Raw genomic sequence first — 25,363 nt, forward strand, 5'->3', positions numbered from 1 at the left:
TTGTATCCCCACAAAAATATATACAGATTTCTATTACAAAGTTGGTAATACTTTTATGATTTTTCTTTATTTTCTTGTCTGCTTTACCCTTTAGAGCTCTAAGTATCCTATGGAGAAAGCAGACATCTTGGTCATCATACTGCCTCTAGTGCTTAGCTTATCACTTCTCATAGAGCATATGCTACCTGAATAGTTACTGAATGGCTAGATTTAAAAAATGACCATGCTAACATAGTCACCCTTTCTATCCTTTATTCTTGCTCTAATAATACTAATAGTACTGAAAAGGAAAGCATGAATCAATATGTTTTTAGAAGATTAATTCAGGGTGCCTTGGTGGCTCAGTGGGTTAAGCCTCTGCTTTTGGCTCAGGTCATGATTTCAGGGTCCTGGAATCGAGCTCCGCGTTGGGCTCTCTGATCAGCAGGAGTCTGTTCCCTCCTCTCTCTCTCTGCCTGCCTCTCTGCAAACTTGTGATCTCTATCAAATAAATAAATTAAATATTTTTTAAAATAATAAAAAATAAAAGATTAATTCATCTATCAATGCCATGTAACTTTATTATAAATAATCTTATGAAGGAAATGTCAAGTAAAGTAGTGAAATGATCATGTGAAAATATAGAAAAATAAACATGATTGGGTGTTTCCACTCTTTGCTGGAAAAAGATGTGAAACAGTTGGCTTCTTGAGTTACCTATCTTCAGTGAAGTTTGGATAAAAATGGTCAGGGCTGTTAAGGGAAGAGTGGTCAATATAATGAGTAGATCTGAAATGTTATCATATGCGGGAGTCCTGATGAACCTAATTGTTTCTGTAAGTTTGTATTTCTTAGCCTGGAGAAACAAAGATTTAAGACTCAAAGATCCAATGACAATTGATTTGGATTGTGTAGAGTACCTTCGAATGGATGAGACATTAAAGACTTTTGTTTAAACCTAAAGGGAGAATCCTTAAGAAAATAACTCTGCACTGGCTTTGGTATCATACAGAGGAAGTCAAACTCTAAACTCTGCTCTTTGCTAGATATGTTGTTTGAGACAAGTGACTAACCTTTCTGAACCTCAATTTTCTGATTTCACAAATGGGGAGAGTAATAATAATTACCTCCTAAGAATAGTTTTAAATATGATTAAATAAAGCAAGACAAGTATAATGCTTAACAAAGTATTAGTAAAGGCTCAACCAATCAGTGTAAGACTGGACATTTATTACATGTATAGTTGCTTCTACTTTTTATTTTCTGAGCCTGGGAATTTAAAGTCTGCAGAGACCAGAGCACAAATTTCTCGGATTAGCTAGCTATTATCTGTAAGGAAGTAAGGTTTGGATGGAATTGTGCTGAAAGCAGCCTATTCTCAAAATAGCAGAGTATGGCCAGAAAATGGTGGAGAATGGGAACCATATCCTGAATGGCAGGAATAACACTAAGGCAAGAGGAGAGGAGATATATTTGAAGGAATATAAACTATGTATTAGAATCTTTGCTCACAATTTTGTCATCACATATTTTCACAGCAACCCTGCCAGTAGCGATGACTTTTTTAAATTATTATTTTAAAAAGTAAGAAAGCTGAGGTTATATATCTGATGCAAAAGATATAAGGACCCATGAAACTACTCTTATGCAAGGGGATAAGTTGCCTCAGTCGAGTCCCGGGCAAGCCCAGAAAGCCACAAAATGTTTCTAAGAGGAGGCTTAGGTAAAGATGCCTGAGCTAGAAATAGTAGAAAGATAGCTCACAGATTTGGCAGGACAATTTTATGGTGAGGTATCAGAACACTAGGTATCCACATCAAAGCATCTGTATTCTGACCGAGAAAGACACCGTGCAGTAATGGAAAGATCTTGAAACTACAAACAAAATATCTGAATTTGAACTCTATTTGCTGTGTAATGTGTGAGAAAAAGTGAATGTCTCTGGGCCTGGTTTTCCCCATCTCTAAAAAAAATCAATCAAACAGACAAGAAACCACAGAAGGGTAAATTTTGAATATACTTTTCAGCTTAAAAATTATATTGTTCTCTTTCTCCATTACCAAAACCCAGTCAAATGTGTGGCATTTGAATTATGTATTTTCTTACAAATGTGAGTGCTGTAGAATCTTAGACAATGGAAATATCATCCACAAACAGAAACATTTGCAATTCTCCTGTGGATGCACTTAAAACTCTTTCAGTCTATAAATGGTGGTAATTTTATCTAATTATTTTATTTTTCTCTTGGTTGAATATTTTGGCAAAAACTTTTGAATAAAACAGAACTTGGACTGTTTTGGAATTAGAAGCAGGTGACACAATATTTTTACACCTCAAAATAATTTTGATAGGTATTTTGGCACAACTTGCTCAAGAAATTGGCTTTAACATTCGAGTAAGGAAATGTGTTCAATTGCTACCAGGAAAGTGTCCCACGGGGGTTATGTAAAATAAATCCATGCTTAACAATGTTCGAAGAGAAAATTACTGTAGAGTGTGCTTCTTTTAAATGCAAATGGAATTTTAAGTTGTACATTGGCACTTTCTATCCCAGTGGAATTACATAACTACATACTATTTTATAACTCCTCTTCCCTGCCACGTGTCCAGAGCACCCAGGCAACCAAATGGTTAGAATTACTCCTCTTTATTTTTCAACGTATAAAGCATAGCAGTCTTTTTGTAGGAGATAAGGCGAATCACTATCACAAAGCATTTTTAAAATCCATTCTAGGTTCTTTTTTTTTTTTTTTAAAGGTTATTTATTTATTTATTTGACAGAGAGAAATCACAAGTAGTCAGAGAGGCAGGCAGAGAGAGAGAGAGGGAAGCAGGCTCCCCGCTGAGCAGAGAGCCCGATGCGGGACTGGATCCCAGGACCCCAAGATCATGACCTGAGCCGAAGGCAGCGGCTTAACCCACTGAGCCACCCAGCCGCCCCTCATTCTAGGTTCTTGATGTTTAAATGTGAAAAGTGTTTAGACAATACAATACCATGATTGTTTACTAAAATGCCCGCCTATGACTTGGGAAAAGAATTGCCATGCTATCTTTTCTTAGAAGCAGTTCATCAACAATTTTTTATGTACATTTACACACATGTATGTATAGGTTCATACAGACAATGTCATGTTAATTTTATAGCTACATACATAATTGATAACCTAAAAGCAAACTGAGCTAAAATGCTTGATCTGTGATCCCCCCCCAAAAAAAGCCATTGGTGAACTAATTAATTACATGATAATATTTTATCTTAGGAGACACATTTAACCTTAGGTGAACAAATGTCTTCAATTTCGTTAGATATCCTCAAATTTTTAGTAGTTATTTTTATATTAATTATAACTCAACTGCAACTAGTCATTAAACAATTTATTTTCATGTAAATTTGCTAATATTTTATTAATTTACCAAAGACACCATTATAATTAATCAATGATGCAATATTATATTTTCCAATTTGTAAAAACTTTGTGTTGGTACTGGAGATATAAAGTGCAACATTTTATTCTGACTTTAGACATTTTGTTATTTGATATGGGGTTCAGGTGGAGGGCAGAAATTGGCCACATGGTGGTCATTCAGTAATTATTTCCTGAATGAAAGAAAACTGATAGATGAAACATAATCTTAGAATAATTAAGCACTAATGCCATGAAGCAGTAAGCCAATAGAATTGAGACAAGGAAAACTCAGTGTATGCATCTTGAAAAGTAAAAATTTCTTCAAAGAGATGAGCCTTAAACTGCTATCTTTTAAGACAGAGTGGAGTAGGATTTAGCCAAAGAAAGAGAAGACATTGTATGAAAAAAGCCAGGAACAGGGGCATTGATAAGAACAGAGGTTTGTGGAGAATGACAGTAGCTTAACCATATATATATAACCTTATATATAAATAAGGATAGGATGTAATATATATATATATACACATATATATATTCTACATATGTATATATGTATACACATATATATATGTAACCTTATATATAAATAAGATATATATAAATAAGATAAATAAATAAGATATATATAACCTTATATATAAATAAGGATAGGATGTAATATATATATGTATACATATATGTATACATATATATTCTACATATGTATATATGTATACATATATATGTGTGTATATATATATGTATATATATATATATATTACATCCTATCCTTATTTGGTTCAGACACAGAGTTGATAATGGCCATATTATGTATTTCCCTCATTCCCAAACACTTGCATGTCACAATATTAAGAATATTATGAATACATTTAATCTAAGCTACCTGTATTCTCCAACCAATTCATTCACACACACAAATTCACTCACACACACACACACACACACACACACACCCCTAACATACACACAAATTACCCTGGTATCTGGAAATCCTTAGATTCCTTCTCTCCTGGATTTTTAGACTTGGTCTTTTATACTAACATTGATTTTTATGGCAGATGAATCTTTCAGAGCCTCAAATAGTAGAGAGGAAAGAAATCTTTCGTGAAACGAATTTTAGCCAAAACTTTACTTTTCTTCATAACCTGTGCACATCACTTAGATTCCCTGAATTCAAACTATCTTTAAAACAGAGACAGAAAATCCTTATATTCTACATGTTTTTGAGGATCAAGTGGAATATGTCCATGAAGGAGTCTGTATAAATGCTAAAGCAGGAAGAAGAACAAAATACTGCACTTATCACCCCAACATGTAGAATCCTTCTGAGTTAATTCACTGATTAAGCAGAGATATTAGATAAATAATAAGGTGACTACCTTCAGATCTGTTACTTTATTCTTTGACATGTTCTCTTTGTTTTATGTAGAATCAAGTCAGCTCTTCAGCATGTTAAAACAACAACAACAACAACAACAACAAACCAAGGTGTCAATTAAAAGAGAAAATGAAAGAAGATAAACAAGATGAGTTCATAAAATCACATATCAAGTGGCTATTTCCACAGACACAATAAAGATTGGTGTCTTCAGTGGTAGAAATCATCACCACTTGAAGGTGGATTTGACTTTTGCAAACTGCTTTGCATCAGAGTGAATTCTTGAAAAAGAGTGGAGTGGTTAAGCTGAACAATAATATTTTTCATTAAAAATAAACTTAAAACTATATATATGTTGGTTTACAGAGTAACTTAGAAGGAGATTTGAAATCATTTTGGGAAACAAATATGACTGAACTAATTGCATTACTTTCACGGTTGTGAATATAGAACATCTTTAGATACAGAAAAAAGGTCAAGACTCTTTTTCTGGGTGCATGGATGGCTCAGTCAGTTAAGTGTCTTACTTCAGCACAGGTCATGATCCCAGGGTCCTGGGATCAAGCCCACGTCAGGCTCCCTCATCAGAAGGAGCCTGCTTCTCTGTCCATCCCTTCCCCTATCCATGCTCTCTCTCTCTCTCTCAAATAAATAAAAATCCTTTAAAAAAAAGATTGTTTTTCAAAATCAAGCCTAATACATTGCCATCATACCTATCCACTGCATCATATGATGAACCCAACTGAATACAAGTGTGTACGAAGTTACCAAGATGAGACAAAGTTGATACAGGCGCAGATTCTTGGTCTCACACTTCATCTGGTTTCTCCTGAATTTACTCAAATAATAAACTCAAATAATACATGTCTATTGACAGTAAGGACCCCAAGGATGTGATATTAAGGGAGATGAAAGACAAGAAACAGCCAGCATTAGCCATTTGGTCTCATGGAATGATACAAATCAGTTTAGACAATCTCTGTTTACAATAAATCTTTAAACTAGTTACTCTCTGCCTGCTCCAGACTCCTCTTCTCAGACATTCAGCCTACAGAGCAGACTCTGCCTGGATGCTGTCACCTTGGATTATGCAATTGGATTTTCTTCTGTCTCCTTGGTCAGACTTTTCTAACCATTATCACTTCCATGTTGCATCCCTCTTTATCTGTTTATCACACGTGAGCTGATTCTCTTCCAGACTCTTCCATGCCAGCCTCTGGCCTGTCTTGAGACAGTCCTTTAGGAGGATCTGGACATTCTCTAAAGGATGATTTCAATTTTTCAGACTACTCATTTACAATGTGGCTACAATTTTGGCCTGTATATCTACCCTCCTGTCTTTCAGGATTAAGACTTTATCCCAACATAGATCACATCTGCACAACCTTCCCATCTCATCTATTTCTCTCAGTGATTTGAACCCTACTAAATATTTCCCCTACCACTCCTGACATCCACAACTTCTTATCATGTTATCTGTTAGGTAGCTAAGAAAGAGCTAAATTATATACTAAATTCCTACAGAGGTTTGTAAAGGCTTCACAGTCTTTATAAATTACCCTAAGATAAATTAGAGCAAGCATCTTATAATTAAGGATGTCTGCCATGCATTCTGGGTACTGTACTAGGCATCCTAAATATTCAGTCACTTAATCCTCAAAATGACCCTGAAAATTTGCAGATTCAATAATTATTTGGTGAGTGAATGAATATCAATTTGCAGTATTTAGAGTCTTCTTATCATGTCACCTACCTGTCACTCTACATTAAATGGGAGATTTAGGAGCAAGATTCCAGGAGAAAGAATGAGCTTGGCAGGGCCATAAAATATAGGATTGACCTCACTCAGGCCAGGAAATTCAGTGGCAGGCACAAAAATCAAATAGCAGCACAATTTCTGCTATATGCCAGTACTTTAAGAGGGGATAATGTCCAATAAGGAGAAAAGAGAAGGTGAATTCAGGGAAGGCTGTCACCTTTTGGTGAAAGAGTACTCAAGACTTACCCTAAACTCACTAGACACAGTTCTAGAAGCAACCTGGTTAATGTTATACACCTTTAACTATAGGTGGTATAGTTCACTTCTGAGTGATGCTTTCCCTACAGAAGATAGAATCAAAGGGTTCTTCTACTAGCATGGGGACAGTTTTGGGTTTCTTCCCTCCAAGACAGACCAGAAAGCTGTCCTAAGCAAATAAGGTATCCCTAAATATTCCACCTTTGCTTATCACCTATTATAGATGTGTTTCTCCTGAGATGATCTACATTCAAATCATTTTGCATAGAAATAATTTTTCACTTATTTTATTAGCAGCAAAACATGTCCATTATTTGTCTTATTTAATTATATATGGAATGCATTGGGTTGATGGCCTCAAGAAGAATTTAAGAGTTCAGAAGAAGGGAAGGGGTAAATCAAGTTCATTGCACACTTCCTACCTGAGATCACAAGCTAAATACCTTAAATTAAATATTGGCCTGTAAGGCTATTATTACTTCTACTTTATAAGTAAGGATACTAAGTTTTTATAAGTGTAAGCAAATCCCCCAAAGTCACCCACTTAGTAATCAGTAGATTATATGTTTTAGAGCCATGTTTTTAATACTTGAATAATATGGTTGGTAGTTTTTAAAAGGAAAATGAAAATCTAGACTCTCCACACTCCAGGCACCCAATATTTCAGAAATAAATACTGCAATCATATTTAAGTACTGTGATTTAATTTTTTGTGCCGATGTAATTGTAAATACAAATGTACATTTTGATACCAAAGTCTTGAGATCTCTAATTTTGATATTGTCATTCAAATTGCATAAACTTTTCTCATATTGTTTAAGATATTACCATGGAAGTAAAAGTAGATTTTTAAAAATCTTATGAAACACATAGGGTCTATAAAATTTGTTCCAGTTTTTATAAGGAATGGTTATTTTGACTGGGGTTGGAATTCTGCTCACCATTGGGCTTGATGATTATGAGGTCCCCTTCCAAGCATAAGATTTGGTGGTTCTAAATCATTTAATTAGTTCTTAATTTGTACTTACTCCAATTTCAGAACATTTCCTCTAGTTCTAGTAATTTTCTTACCGCTGTACAGAGCCAGTATCTGGAAATTCAATCAATACAGTAAGGTGAAATTTTATATTTGAAAAATTTACTGTGGAATGCTTGAAGTTCTCAGTGTGAGGCTCTGAGTCTGGTTTCTCCTCTCTCAAGTGAAAGTTAAGTAGTATTTACTCTTCTGTAGTTACTTTTGACACTAACATTTTGCATGTCCTTCCCAATTGACGTGTTTAGTGGGGAAGGCATCTTTCCCTTGAGTACAGAATTAAAGGGATCATCATAAATAGGATCACAAGTTGAACAGAAGCCAAACAGCGATTGGTGATCATAGCCATGATAATGGAAGTCAAAGACTGACATGGTTCATGTCACTGCAGGGGATTACCAAGCAGTTCAAAGCATGCAGTTGCAAGGAATGCTGTCTGTGGACTTCTCTCAAGAAAAACAAGCCCTACCAGGAGAGGGAAGGTGGATTTTAGAGCTATGAATCCCCAAGAACTAAAGAAATGGGAAAGAGAACATGACCAGTATTCATTTAATACTTATTAGTATGCTGCTTAATTTTATATTCTATTTAATCTTTGGAACAATCTTGTGAAGTAGGTATTATCCCATGTTACAGATGGGGAAACAGAGGCTCCAGGAATTCCACAAATAATTAGTGACGAGACCAGATATGTGATATAAGTTTCTCTGTCATTAAAATCCAGTCTCTTTCTCATATGTCTTATTCCCTTCCTATTGATGGAAATGGTTGTTGGTATAGGGGATTCATTCGGGACATGGTAGGTAGTAATTCTAAACTCAGGCTTTTTTTCTCCTCTGAATTGCTTTGAAATTGGTATCAGTCCTAGGTTTTTTCTGTGTTCATGTCCTTTTGGTAGGTAGTGGATGGTAGCACCACTCTGCAGCATGTTCCTGGTCCTGGATTCAGTGTGTGAATGAACAACTTTCATGAAATTTCTTCAAATAGGTATATGAATAAATTAAATGTTTATTTGTGATACCTAATCATAGTCAGTATTTTATGTTGAAGAAAACAGAAATATATGAAGTTAGCCTGATCCAATGAATAGTTCTTGGTAGAAACGCCAATTTTAGTTTCAGCTCTTTCCCTAACTAGTGTGCAGTGTTGTCTGTTCTGTTTCCCCATGTGAAAACAAAGAGAGGAGGTATTCTCTTATCCCCTGTATATAACTGTAGTTCTAAGGCAGTACTATAATCTCTGGAAGGTGAAAATGTTTTTCTTATATGATTAGTCATTAGGAAGAGAGGAGACTAACGTAGTACTCACACATTGCCTTCAGAATGACATAGGACTGTTGATACATGACAAATTCCATTAAGTAATAACCATATTTCTTCATTGGTGGTTGAGTGTGGCTTGGTCACAATCTTTGAGCCACCAACAATGATCCCTTAACCCTTTCTCCATTAACTAGCTTCCTAACAGAAGAATATAAGTGGTGATTAAAAGGGAAAAAAGTAGAGCCAGAGAGTGAAACTTTGTCTCCAATTCACCTTTTTCCCCAATACCACCAAATCTTAGAAGATACCATGTCTGCACAGCTACAATATGAGTAACAACAATGAGGCTGATAATCAGAGCTGTCATCAACTGAGCCAGGAGTCCCAAGTTTTTACATGGCTAAATAACTTGAGACTCATGGGATTTACTTACTAAGTTCTCATCCCCCCCTCCCCATTTTCTTAATAATAAGGAACGTTTGGCATCACTAGGTCACTTATTCAGTGTTCAAATAGTTGACAAGGGAGAGAACCAGGAATATAGATCTTTATAACTTGAAAGCTCACTCTGTGAATCCTTGAAGTCCATGAATCCCCAGATCCTGTTGCCCACGTGGGTACTGTCCCAGAATTTTAGTTTTGCCCTTTATAATGTTCATAAATTAATATTTTTAAGTCTACTATTGACTGTCCTGAATACATGTGTGTATACACACACACACACACACACATGCAAACACATATATACACACACATACACATGTATGTGTGTATATATATATATATATACACACACACACACACCAAGTCATTTTATAGACAATGACCAATCATTACAACAGTTCTTCAAGACCATTAAAGTTATCTTATGCAGGAAGGAACAGAGGCACAAAGAGCTACCTATGTCCCCTCGTGTTCTCATGATTTATAAGGAGCAGAGATAAGCTTGGAGCACAGGTAAGTTAAATCTCTTGCCCATTCCATGGCTTCTCACCACCTCATGACGGACTCATTAGTTAACCACACAGTGACTGTTTAATAGCTACCATGCCAGGCAATTTTTAAGACTTGTCTGAGTCGGGGGCACCTGGGTGGCTCAGTGGTTTAAGCCTCTGCCTTCAGCTCAGGTCACGATCTCAGGGAACAGGGATAGAGTCCTGTATTGAGCTCTCTGCTCAGCCTGCTTCCCTATCTCTCTGCCTGCCTCTCTGCCTACTTGTGATATCTCTCTCTCTCTCTGTCAAATAAATAAATAAAAACTTTAATAAAAGGAGAACATACATTGTATGGAGCACTGGGTGTGGGGCATAAACAATGGTTTCTGAAACACTGAAAAAATAAAATTAAATTTTAAAAAAATCTTAAAAAAAAAAAAAAAAAAAGACTTGTCTGAATTGAACTAAATGCTGAGTTGCCAAATATGGTAAGTAAAACATGCCAGTTAAGAAAGTTCATTAAATGACCCCTTGGATTTTTGGTTTCTCATCTAACTCATTTTGTTTACTACTTGAACAATAAATATAGATACTGGAAAATGAGCCAGATGAGGAATTTGAGCTCGCTGACCACTCCTTGCTCCACGGCAGGCCAAACCACCTTCAGATCACTGTGCCTAAAAATGCAGCTCTACTGTTTGTGAGGAGACATTTTTGACTGAGAATCAAGAGCCCTGGATTCTGTCACTGGATCTGCTGTGAAACAACAAAGTGACCTTAGCAAGTTATTTGCCTTCTCTAAACTTTAGTTGCCTTGTCTGTGGGATGAAAGTTTTGAAATAGATAATCTTTAAGTGCCCTTCTACTTCTGAAGTTCTACAAACATTCTTCCTTCCAGCTCTCTCCCATAATGCTGCTGCCATTCCAAAATTGTTACAAGGAGAGGAGAAAACAATAGCAAATAATTCCACTGTGTGGCTGCCTCTGAGCTCCTAATGAAAATCACAGTGACTTCCTCACAAAGGAGCTGCCTTCCCAGTATTTGGTTTTTTGAAGGAAAGAATTCAAGATTTACATAAATAGTTCCTTTCCTTTGGTTACTTATTCACAACAAGTACTCAGTTTGCAAGACTCCATTGTTTTTCTCAGGTCTTCTCCCTTGTCTTCCATTCCCTTCTTGGTGACTGGTCACTTGGTGTCAGCATTCACTTGGTCCCCACTGCCCTAATATCATCTTCCACAGTATCACTATCACCCATACTCTTCATAATGAAGCCCTTATGTTCGCTGATATTTCCACAAAGCCTGTCAAACAAATTCCTGATGTCTTTGGGGTCCATTTGTGTTACCTGTGCTCCAGATAAGTTGGCTGGCTGATGTAATCTCCCACCTGCAACACCATGATAGCTTTTCCTACCCTGACCATGAGAACCCATGCTCCCACAGCATGTACCTCAGTAACTATAGGTTTATAGATTTATGCCTGGAAACATGAAGATGATAAACTTTCTGTCATTTCATGGAAAATAGGAGCACTGAGTGTGAGGTACTTTTTTCCTAGATACAGAATCTATCCCAAGGATCTATTATCTTCCCTCCCCACTCACTTCCTTCCAAAGACATTCACTGAGCACCTACTATGTGCCAGACACGGTGTTAGAGAATGTCCCTGTCCGCACAGGTTTAACAGTGTAGTCTGTCCCTACTACAGCAGAGATGACATTTTGCTATAAGTATATAGTTTTTATATGTTTCTCTGATAGATTTATGAGGTTTTAGAAGGCAAGACCTTTGTCTAAATCATGTTTGATTGCAATGGTTATAGGCAGTTGCTGACTTTATACAGGAGATGTTTAATAAATATTTATAACTGTAATAAAACATTGGTTTGTCTACATGTATACAAGTATACATGTATACATACAACCTCCAATACTTTTTCATTCGATTTGAAATAAGACACAAATGCCTTGCCATAGTCACAAAGTCTTCTTGGGTCACCATTCTCTCTCTCCTTTTGTTACTTTAACTCACTCTCACCTACAGTGATCCAATCTCCCTGACTTTCTCTTTGTTCCTTAAGTAGTTCAAATTCATATCAACCTTAGGACCTTTGTGTATGTTATACCATCTGCGTATATGCTTTTGCCTTGGATAAAGACATAGTGAGCTCTTCCATATATTCTGCTCTCAATTCAAAGGGCCTTCAGCAAGCACTTGGCCTCACTGAATAATCATCTATCTCACTATTCTGGTGTATTTTCTTCAAAATAATTATCATTATGAAGGGGTTCCTTGCTGGCTCAGTGGGTGTAGCATGTGACTCTTGATCTTGGCATTGTGAGTTCAAGCCCCATGTTGGGTGTGAAGATTACTTAAAAATAAAACCTAAAAAAAAAAAAAGAAGGAAAGAAAAAGAAAAAAGAAGGAAAGAAAGAAAGAACACTTATCATTATGTACAATAATTTAAATTTCTCTAGCTTGGCAAATTACAAATTCTTTGGATATTTATTCTAAATTATATACCTCGAAAATTAGACTCATTAGTTTCTTCAGATCCTTTAAATTCTAACATCCTATCACCTCTTAGCTAAGAAAGAAAAGAGAAGAAAAGAGAAGAGGATTATGCTCAGTTTCTAACTTTTCAGCCAACATTTCCTGTATACTTACTAGGTGAGACTATAATAGTTCTTGTGGTGAATTAGAGATGATTTAGTCCCTTTATTTACAGCAGAAAGTAGTTTGTTTGTTTGAAATATCACTTGATCTAGTACTAAGCTTTTTCTAATCACTCCCTTAAGAATATAGCACTCATTCTTCAGAATTTTCATAGTAATTTATTCTTTTTGCTCTTGGAATTATTAATTTTATTTTTTACATGTGTTTTTCTTTTTCTTTATTTTTTTAATTTTTTCTCCTTTCTTTTTCTTTTTCTTTTCTTTTTTTTTAGACACACAATGCATACAACAAAAGAGAGCCAATCTTCTTCATTAAAAATATAATAAAGTTATGCCTGGGTGGCGCAGTTGGTTGAGGGTCTGACTTTTGATTTTAGCTCAGGTCATGATCTCAGCGTCCTGGGATAGAGCTTCACCTCTGGCTCCATGCTCAGTGGGGAGTCTGTGACAGTCTTTCTTCACATCCCTCTGCCTCTCCTCCAACCCTACCAGCTCCTGCTTGCACTCTCTCTCTCTCTCAAATAAAAAAAAATAATAACAAATCTTTAAAAAATCTAAAAATAAAAGTATAATAAAATGCTCTGAATTCATAGAGGTAAGAATCTTGTTTGGCCTGTAATACCCATGAAGATGAGTGGAAAAAGAAGCCCTATAAACTAGAGCTTAGTTTACCCCATTATTTCAACATGTGTTTCTAAAATTAATCTAAGCAGAAAGATCTTTGTTTCAAGTAAAATTTAGGAGGCTGGGGTTTTCCAGCTGTTTGGAGAAGAATATCATACAAATCATGGTTCATTCAAAATTACTTTTGCTGTATATCTTTCTGAGTGCCTACCCTGGAAATACAAATATACCTTTTCCTTCTATAGAGCTTTTTAGGAGAGGAAGATAGTAATCATGTGAATAAATATGCAAGTTCAAAATGGTGAAACTTAACATGAGTGCATAGAACTGTGGACCTTATGTAGCCTAGGGGTCAAGTATGGCTTTGCTAAAGAAACAAAAGATCAAATTGGTCAAGTTGCTTTAATAATACAATTTTCTTTCCAAGCCTGACCATTAGGCTATTCCTTGAATGCATGCCAATGATAATAGTATCACTTTTACCTATAGGAGATTGAGCAGAAAATATAGTTTGGACAATCTACAAGGAAAAAAGGGGAACTTTCCAAGCAGTTTACATGAAAGTATGGAAAGCAGCAAAGTATTAAAATCATCCAAGTACATTTGCATTTTACATCATTGAAATGAAGACTGTGACATTCTAGATGACTGTGTTCAGAACACTGTGCTTTCCAGACTGAGTCCAGAATAAGGGGGTAGGCCCTGGCTCCCTACTGGAATGGGTGGATAGTGTTACAGATATGGGTCAGAGGTTAAAATTCCTCTAGAGCCTTGAACATCTGTTTGCAAGAATAAAAGAAAAGTGAAAGTATGATAGGTTCTTATCTATTTGTTATCTGTTCTCCATTTATCAGAGCACAACTGTAAGACAGCAATAGCTAGCTTATGGAGAGTAAGGACAAATGTCCCAGCTCTGTGAAGAGTGGTTCCAGGATAGACTTGCCAGATAAAATAGAGTACCCAGTTACATTTGAAGTTCAAATATACAATTAATAGATTTTTTTTTTTGGTATAACTATGTACCATGAAAAATGCAGACTTTGTATACACTAAAAATGTCTTTTTTTTTTTTTTTTGCTTTTTCTAAAATTCAAATTTAACTGGGTATTCCCTATTTATATTTGCTAAATCTGGCATCTCTTCCAGGATTAATCCTCTTGGGCTGAAAAAATTATCCAGAGTGGCTCCAACAAGCATGGGTATCTGTTCATTTAAAAAATACTTTTTGCATCACCACTAAGCGGGTAGGAGAAGAATCAATGAAACAAGATGGGATTGGGAGGGAGACAAACCATAAGTGACTCTTAATCTCACAAAACAAACTGAGGGTTGCTGGGGGGAGGGGGTTAGGGAGAAGGGGGTGGGATTATGGACATTGGGGAGGGTATGTGCTTTGGTGAGTGCTGTGAAGTGTGTAAACCTGGTGATTCACAGACCTGTACCCCTGGGGATAAAAATATATGTTTATAAAAAATAAAAAATTAAAAAAATACTTTTTGGATGATTTAAGCTTTACTTAGCACAAATCAGCTGCTTGAGATCTTCTTTGTTAGGTAATGCAGGAATTATATCTCTATCACAAAGAAGATGTGCTTGAACGGACAAATAAATCCTTCTGCAATGTCAGAGAGTCTCTCTTTCTCTCCTATTCTCTCTTCTCTCTCTCTATCACCAGCTAAGCATTTGGAAAATGAAGTGGAGAAAGAACGTGAAGAATGGGACTAAATGTCTATTTGAGAAAATCACTTGACAAGATGGGTAACATTTGAGGTGACTTATTTTCCCCCAATGAATGAACTTTAGAGATAATCTGATGATGATAGGAAGAGTAGATTCAGTGATACTAAAAGTCTCTACTTGTCACTATTCCTACAATATTGTTAGAATGTGTTTGTTTCTTAAAGAAAAAAAAAAAAAAGAAACACACAGACATAAATTGCTATTTACTAGTATGGCTCATATACTGGCAAAAATATGTCCATTTGCCCAGTGGAAAACAACAATTCAAACAATTAATTTAACTATTTATTAAGCACACAAAAAGGTAAATTATGTAAGTGATTTCAGGTAATGTGGGTTCTTCAAAAGGAAATATTAAGTGATGGACAATGAGATTGACAGCATAAACAAATAGCACTCATGTTCAAACATTTTCAGCAAAATGCAGGCTCTGAAAACATTGTTTTAATAATCTTCAATATATTAAAATAAACTGAACTATGGTGCACTTGAGCAAGGATTGATCTGTTTGTCTTCAAGTCAGAGCTTATAGCCTTAATCTTTTGAATAGTGTTGTCACTTAATCTTATAGATTTAATTGTCATCTCCATGTGCACAAGACAGCTCTAAGAGTCTGACCCTTGAGATGGCAAAATCAGTTCACTTCCATTCATGATATATATCCTTTTCTTTCTCTTGAGCAAATAGTCTTAAATCTTAAAGGATCTTTTGAACATCTCAATTCAAATCAAATCAAATCAAACCTCTATAGAGTTTTGCCTTCTACATCAAGTATTCCAGAATCAGTTAGGAGATTTTACTTAATTCCCAAGGTGATACAAGACCATGACTGTGAAAAATATCAGTTACTTCAGCTTTCATATTTCATTTCTAGAAGGAAATGAAATTCCTTGCTACCAACAACAACAACAACAAAAATCACTCCCAATTATCCACTGGCCAAAATGAAAATAAAAGACTCCCTTCTTTTATTAAATTTTTAAAAAATATTTTATTTACTTATTTGAGAGAGAGAGAGAGAAAGCACAAGCAGGGTGGAGGGACAAAGGGCCGGGGAGAAGCAGATGCCCCACTGAGCAGGGAATCCAGTGCAGAGCTCAACCACATGACCCTGTGACTCCCTTCCTTTTTAGTGTTATATAATTATTTTTGACTGAAAAGAGATTCCACGAGCAAAATATGATATAGACATATATATACACACTGATATACATATATTCTCACGCTATATTGATATTATACATACATATATACATACACATATTAAAGGATAAGGATGGAAAGATCTCATTTCACTACTTGTATGAGGGTGCCTACGTATCTGTTGTATATAAACACACACTAGCCAATACTAGAAAGCCACAGAAGTCTATCACCAGGCCAGATGTGGGCAGTGTTACTTTTTTAAAGCTCTAGCTTTCTGCTACGCAAATGGAAAATAGTGTTCAAAGTTTGCAAATATATATTTATCTCCACATGAAACATACTTTCTCCTAAGTAATCGTCATGTTATAAGAAATGGATCCCGAGACAGTACATTATATTTGACAAAAATAAATCAACTAGAGAAATTCCAAAGTTCATGAGTTAAAAAGGGAAGGGGATTTGGAGAAAGCATCAAGACTAGATAAGTGCTAAAAATACTGAGGTTAACTGAATAAATATTATGAAAACAAAATTTAGCCAAGGGAATAGAAGGGAAGTAGCAAAAATACTTCAAAGCATGCCTTATTTTCATGAAAAACAATGATATGATTAGCATCAGTTTTCTACTCTAGAGATTTTTTTTTTTCAGAATTCTTTTGTACATTATTCATATTCTAAACAAAAAAGGGCTAAACTGGATTTAAGTTGCTTGGTAATTGTGTGGCAACCATGTTGTTTTGACTCTGCTTTCATGTTCATTTCAATAAAGTTGCCTAAAAGGAGCATGAGTAGCCAATGCACAAAAGAAACACAAATAAAACATACAGACATGAACAACTGCCCATGCTTCCTGGCAATCAGATGCAAATTAAAACAATGAAATACTATTTATTTACACACCAAGTTGATGAGGATTTTAAAAAATTGCTAAAACTTGCTGAGTGTGTGTTATAATAGTTTAATGAGCTCTCAGTAGAAATAAAAATAGGAACATATTTTTTGGAAAATGATTTGGCATGTATACAAAGAATCCTAAAACAAAGACTGTAATAAGAGACAGAGAAGTGCAGTATAGAATAATAAAAATATTCACATCCTGTGATTCAGTATGTTCATCTCTAGGAATCCACCTGAAAGAAATAAAAACACCTGAAATGTATATATGAAATTGTTACCACATTTATTACAAAATATAATGGAAATAAACCTAAGTATTCATCAATACGTGAATGTTTAAATAAATTTTGTTAAGTGAATACAATAGTGCATGATGTAGTTTTTCAATGAATACCTATAGCCAACTGTACATTAGTACAAATTAATATTAAGTTTAAAAGAGACAAAAAAACCTTAAGTTTTATATTCAATATTATTTCCATTTTGAGACATATGGATGTGCATGTAATGTATCTATGTTTGTGTTTATGTGCCTATACAGCTGCTTTTTTTCACATTCATAGTTAATGCATCAAGAAAACACTAGAAAAAATGTACTAAATGAAACAAGATGGGATTGGGAGGGAGACAAACCATAAGTGACTCTTAATCTCACAAAACAAACTGAGGGTTGCTGGGGGGAGGGGGTTTGGGAGAAGAGGTGGGATTATGGACATTGGGGAGGGTATGTGCTTTGGTGGGTGCTGTGAAGTGTGTAGACCTGGTGATTCACAGACCTGTACCCCTGGGGATAAAAATATATGTTTATAAAAAATAAAAAAATTAAAAAAAAATAAGGCTATCTCTGGATTGGGAACAGCATGTATATTTTAATAACATCTTGTTTTCCATATTTTTCAAAGTTTTCTACATTGAGAATACAATAATTCATGATAAAATATATTTTAGATGGGTCTGACTAACAGATTGATGTTATAATTGCATGTGAGGTGATCTATTTAATCTGCCAAATTAAGAAAAAACTTTGATATATGTAAATGATAAGTCAGCTGGGATGTGGAACTGTTTAAATAAATGAATGGGGTTCCATTCTTCTCTATCTTCTGCTACAAAAAAATAGATGTTGATGATTAACAATTTTCCTCATAATTGTATAAGGATTTGAGTTTAGTATTCATTTCCGTAATTTAACAACTATTAACATAATTACATAAAATATACAATTGAGTTGTGAAATTGTCTCATTTTAAAATAAAATATCATTCTTTTGGAGTTAAGCTCGAAATACATATTTCATAAAGTTTAGGTGTTATAATTTGTAACATGACTGTTAAACATTGAAAATATGAAAACCGTAAGTTGTTCTATAATTTACATAGAATATAAATCATGCATTATAACCTTGTTATCTACATTAAAAACATGTTGATTTTTTCCCATTTTCTTTTTTCTTGAATCTTATTAATTTTAGACTTTTAAGATAATAAAAAATGAAATCTGTTTCCTCTGTAGTATGTTACAGTTTTATTTCCACAAATAACTGATTCAGTCTAAAACAGCAATTAAGATAACTGTAAAACAAAATGATTAGCTTTAATTGACTTTCCTGACCTAATGAAATCAAAAGAGCCAAATATTTCCTCTGGATATTAAGAGCCCAACATTTTCAATTTGTTTTTTCCTGTTAAGTAATTTGATTCCCATCTGCAGGTCAAACCATTTCTAAGTTACTTTCAACTTTTCTTGATGCTATCGCTGTCTCAAAAGTGAGTATTTACATTAAGTAGTTTAAATCTGTGATTTAAATGTATGTACAACAAAATGGCTAAAATCTCAGTTCATACTCAGAATGACATTGATTTGAACTTTGAAACTCAACTCCCTCATTTATCAGTGTAACTTTTCAAAAGTTCTCAAAACTTTTAAAACTCCAATTACTCACCCGCAAAACTGGACCAAAAATGTATCTACCTTATTAGGCTATAAGAAGATATAATGAGGTTATACCTGCAAAAATTTTAACCCCTTACATGGGACTTTCCTACACCCTCAATTAATTCTATCCATTATTATGTATTAAAAAAATAGCACAACTGTGTCTGGAATCATTAGTTCCTCGATGCCAGGCATTGCATTTACAATGAGTTTCTTCCGAAATTATTTTTTCTCAGTGAACACTTGTACATTGTCAATCTTTCATCACTCTGCTAGGAATAGGTCAACAACTCAAACACTCATCTGAGCACTCAGGAGTAGAGTGTTTCAAAGAATCCTATGTGTAAAGCAAGAGAAATACATTTAGTATCTTCCTGCCTATCTCTTTTTCCATGTGACTTTTCAAACTTTATCTTTGAAATAGTACAAATGAGCAAAACATGAACAAACAACCAAAGGAAAAAACAAAGTCACTGTTGTGAAAAAGAGTTTTGTGATATTCAAGGTGGCTCAACAGCTTATTCCAATTTAATTTTTCATAAATGCCGCCATCTAGTGTTCATTAATCCAACTTTTATTACTGACCTTAAAAATGTATCCTCAATGTGGAAAATGTTCCCCCATTTCAAAGACAAATTACATCAAGTCAATATATTTCATGTATCCAAATATTTTAAAAAGACATCTGCTACCTGAAATAAAGTAATGCTGAAGTAAGAACAATCACTGCGTCATAGATGTGGCATGCAATTGCAAAATATGAATGCATTGTAATATTTTTATTTTATTTTTTTCAGTGTTGCAATATTCATTATTTATGAACCACACCCAGTGTTCCATGTGAATGCACTGTAATTATAATTCTTGTTCCTCACTCTCTCCCTCCTCCCTCTCCCTGCCTCCTCAAGCATCCTTTGGAAGTACTTTGCTCTCCATTGTATCTCTGGCTCCTACATAGTTCTTCGCATATGGTGTTCAGTGAAATGCATTATGCCTATTACAAAAATAACATGACTATATACCAGGGACTATTTAAGCAGTTCTTATACATTAAGTTCTTATATATAATCTCATTTAATTCCTACAATGTTTGCGGAAGGGTCCATTATTGTTTCCTTTTACAGATGAGGAAACAGAAGCCTGGAGCAGTTGAGTGACTTCCCATGATCATGTAACTGGTAAATGGCCAGGACAGGATTTGAAATCACTGGTGAGACTCAAGAGTTTTCACTTTCAACCCATTATTGACCAGTGAGTCATCACTCCTGAAAACATTGGTAGGCTCTCAGAACCCCTACAGTTATGTGCATGTTGATTGATAATTAATGACTGAGAGGTAAACATTGGAAATTATCTATGAATCCTTAGAAGATACTACTTCTAAAGAATTTTTTTTTTTTTTTTTTTTGCTCATAGAATTGGTTGCTTTATTTTTTTTTTAATTTTTTATTTTTGATAAACATATATTTTTATCCCCAGGGGTACAGGTCTGTGAATCACCAGGTTTACACACTTCACAGCACTCACCAAATCACATACCCTCCCCAATGTCCATAATCCCACCCCCTTCTCCCAAACCCCCTCCCCCCGGCAACCCTCAGTTTGTTTTGTGAGATTAAGAGTCACTTATGGTTTGTCTCCCTCCCAATCCCATCTTGTTTCATTTATTCTTCTTCTACCCACTTAAGCCTCCATGTTGTATCACCACTTCCTCATATCAGGGAGATCATATGATAGTTGTCTTTCTCTGCTTGACTTATTTCGCTAAGCATGATACGCTCTAGTTCCATCCACGTTGTTGCAAATGGCAAGATTTCATTTCTTTTGATGGCTGCATAGTATTCCATTGTGTATATATACCACATCTTATTGATCCATTCATCTGTTTATGGACATCTAGGTTCTTTCCATAGTTTGGCTATTGTGGACATTGCTGCTATAAACATTCGAGTACACGTGCCCCATTGGATCACTACGTTTGTATCTTTAGGGTAAATACCCAATAGTGCAATTGCTGGGTCATAGGGCAGTTCTATTTTCAACATTTTGAGGAACCTCCATGCTGTTTTCCAGAGTGGCTGCACCAGCTTGCATTCCCACCAACAGTGTAGGAGGGTTCCCCTTTCTCCGCATCCTCGCCAGCATCTGTCATTTCCTGACTTGTTGATTTTAGCCATTCTGACTGGTGTGAGGTGATATCGCATTGTGGTTTTGATTTGTATTTCCCTGATGCCGAGTGATATGGAGCACTTTTTCATGTGTCTGTTGGCCATCTGGATGTCTTCTTTGCAGAAATGTCTGTTCATGTCTTCTGCCCATTTCTTGATTGGATTATTTGTTCTTTGGGTGTTGAGTTTGCTAAGTTCTTTATAGATTCTGGACACTAGTCCTTTATCTGATATGTCGTTTGCAAATATCTTCTCCCATTCTGTCAGTTGTCTTTTGATTTTGTTAACTGTTTCCTTTGCTGTGCAAAAGCTTTTGATCTTGATGAAATCCCAGTAGTTCATTTTTTCCCTTGCTTCCCTTGCCTTTTGCGTTGTTCCTAGGAAGATGTTGCTGCGGCAGAGGTCGAAGAGGTTGCTGCCCGTGTTCTCCTCAAGGATTTTGATGGATTCCTTTCGTACATTGAGGTCCTTCATCCATTTTGAGTCTATTTTTGTGTGTGGTGTAAGGGAATGGTCCAATTTCATTTTTCTGCATGTGGCTGTCCAATTTTCCCAGCACCATTTATTGAAAAGGCTGTCTTTTTTCCATTGGACATTCTTTCCTGCTTTGTCGAAGATTAGTTGACCATAGAGTTGAGGGTCTATTTCTGGGCTCTCTATTCTGTTCCATTGATCTATGTGTCTGTTTTTGTGCCAGTACCATGCTGTCTTGATGATGACAGCTTTGTAATAGAGCTTGAAGTCCGGAATTGTGATGCCACCAACGTTGGCTTTCTTTTTCAATATCCCTTTGGCTATTCGAGGTCTTTTCTGGTTCCATATAAATTTTAGCATTATTTGTTCCATTTCTTTGAAAAAGATGGATGGTACTTTGATAGGAATTGCATTAAATGTGTAGATTGCTTTAGGTAGCATAGACATTTTCACAATATTTATTCTTCCAATCCAGGAGCATGGAACATTTTTCCATTTCTTTGTGTCTTCCTCAATTTCTTTCATGAGTACTTTATAGTTTTCTGAGTATAGATTCTGTGTCTCTTTGGTTAGGTTTATTCCTAGGTATCTTATGGTTTTGGATGCAATTGTAAATGGGATTGACTCCTTAATATCTCTTTCTTCTGTCTTGCTGTTGGTGTAGAGAAATGCAACTGATTTCTGTGCATTGATTTTATATCCTGACACTTTACTGAATTCCTGTATAAGTTCTAGCAGTTTTGGAGTGGAGTCTTTTGGGTTTTCCACATATAGTATCATATCATCTGCGAAGAGTGATAATTTGACTTCTTCTTTGCCGATTTGGATGCCTTTAATTTCCTTTTGTTGTCTGATTGCTGAGGCTAGGACCTCTAGTACTATGTTGAATAGCAGTGGTGATAATGGACATCCCTGCCGTGTTCCTGACCTTAGCGGAAAAGCTTTCAGTTTTTCTCCATTGAGAATGATATTTGCGGTGGGTTTTTCATAGATGGCTTTGATGATATTGAGGTATGTGCCCTCTATCCCTACACTTTGAAGAGTTTTGATCAGGAAGGGATGTTGTACTTTGTCAAATGCTTTTTCAGCATCTATTGAGAGTATCATATGGTTCTTGTTCTTACTTTTATTGATGTGTTGTATCACATTGACTGATTTGCGGATGTTGAACCAACCTTGCAGCCCTGGAATAAATCCCACTTGGTCGTGGTGAATAATCTTTTTAATGTACTGTTGAATCCTATTGGCTAGTATTTTGTTGAGTATTTTCGCATCTGTGTTCATCAAGGATATCGGTCTATAGCTCTCTTTTTTGGTGGGATCCTTGTCTGGTTTTGGGATCAAGGTGATGCTGGCCTCATAAAATGAGTTTGGAAGTTTTCCTTCCATTTCTATTTTTTGGAACAGTTTCAGGAGAATAGGAATTAGTTCTTCTTTAAATGTTTGGTAGAATTCCCCCGGGAAGCCGTCTGGCCCTGGGCTTTTGTTTGTTTGGAGATTTTTAATGACTGTTTCAATCTCCTTACTGGTTATGGGTCTGTTCAGGCTTTCTATTTCTTCCTGGTTCAGTAGTGGTAGTTTATATGTTTCTAGGAATGCATCCATTTCTTCCAGATTGTCAAATTTATTGCCGTAGAGTTGCTCATAGTATGTTCTTATAATAGTTTGTATTTCTCTGGTGTTAGTTGTGATCTCTCCTCTTTCATTCATGATTTTATTTATTTGGGTCCTTTCTCTTTTCTTTTTGATAAGTCGGGCCAGGGGTTTATCAATTTTATTAATTCTTTCAAAGAACCAGCTCCTACTTTCGTTGATTTGTTCTATTGTTTTTTTGGTTTCTATTTCATTGATTTCTGCTCTGATCTTTATGATTTCTCTTCTCCTGCTAGGCTTAGGGTTTCTTTCTTGTTCTTTCTCCAGCTCCTTTAGGTGGATGGAACTAGAGCATATCATGCTTAGCGAAATAAGTCAAGCGGAGAAAGACAACTATCATATGATCTCCCTGATATGAGGAAGTGGTGATGCAACATGGGGGCTTAAGTGGGTACGAGAAGAATAAGTGAAAGAAGATGGGATTGGGAGGGAGACAAACCATAAGTGACTCTTAATCTCACAAAACAAACTGAGGGTTGCTGGGGGGAGGCGGTTTGGGAGAAGGGGGTGGTATTATGGACATTGGGGAGAGTATGTGTTTTGGTGAGTGCTGTGAAGTGTGTAAACCTGGTGATTCACAGACCTGTACCCCTGGGGATAAAAATATATGTTTATAATATTCAAAAAAATAAAATGTTAGTTATTATTTGTCAAAGGAATGAGAGAAAACCAAATAACATAGAGAATGATTGATAAATATATATTTAATTAGCATATTACAAAAGAAAAGGAGGAGACAGGAGACAGAGAACTGTGTAAGAAAATCACTCACATCAACAAGGGGAAAAAATGGCAGAATTAACAGTAGAAGAAAGAGAAAGGAATTAGTTTTGGTCAACCTAATATTACCACATCCTAGCTTCCTTTTTATATGTATTTAAGAAATAGATATTATAGTTAAGGATGAAATTTATATGTCATTACCAAGAAGCTTCTGGTTAGTACAAATATTCCTATCACAACAACAACAGATAAATAAATAACCTCACCTACAAAATAATATTGCTTGCTTCATGTGTTCAATTCAGGAGGGGGTCACTGAAGGCTCATGTCTTCATGATTCCTCTATCTAAAGAGGAATTAGCCTGGTTTCCATAACAAATTTGGTGGGATCAAAGAGTAAGGGTAAGGTGAGGGAATATTAAAAATACCAGGTTGCTCAAAACACTCCATGAGAGATCAGAGAGAGAAGAGATTACAGGTTATGTTAAAAGATAAACTGAGGCATACTTAAAAAATTGAAGAGTTTATTTGAGAAAAATCCATTCAAATAAGGCAGCACCAAACAGGAAGCAGTTAGGTACACTATACCTACAGGAATTGGGGAAGACTTACAGAGCAAAGGCAGAAGCAAAGGAAATGACTGACTGGCTATAGCTGAAAACCTAGTTGGCTCTTTGTGATTGGTTCTCCTTAGCTTTCAATTTTGTAACCTTGAGGTATTTTAAGGCTTAGGTTTCGGTTTGTTTAAATTGGCCACCATGGCATTAGATCCACCTTGGTCTAATGGCTTCCTTGTTTAATTATGTTAACTTGAAAGGATTACATTTTCTGAAGAAAAGAACAGAGAGAGAGAGAGAGCAAGAAAAATTATTATGTTATCTCATAAAACATCATCTGGCCAGTAAGAAGAACTTTTAAGCTCCCCATGGAGTAAACAGATCAAATTTCTCTTATCCTGTTTGAGGAAAGTTGGATAGGAAAAAAAGTATCCTCAACACAATTTCTTTTTCTTGCTTAAGGGACTCATGCTTGAAAACTGAGAGAAAACAGGAAGCACCAGGAAGTTAAAAGGAAAGACAGTTCTTGCGAGACTTCCAGGTCTCTTTTGTGACTTCAAATACTTCAGGGCATTCCATGCAAACTGAGCCTCCAGCATGGATTGGTCTCTGAGGAAGGAAAGGAATGTAGCCTAAACAAGCAGGATCTTCTTTGTGAATGGCTCATCTTAAAACATTGAAGCTAGGGGTATTATTAGAATACTTTCTTCCCCTACAGTTGCTCAATGAAGGAGACAAGAATGCACTCCTGATGGAA

Source organism: Mustela nigripes, chromosome 1, assembly GCF_022355385.1.
Source record: "Mustela nigripes isolate SB6536 chromosome 1, MUSNIG.SB6536, whole genome shotgun sequence".
NCBI lineage: Eukaryota > Metazoa > Chordata > Mammalia > Carnivora > Mustelidae > Mustela > Mustela nigripes.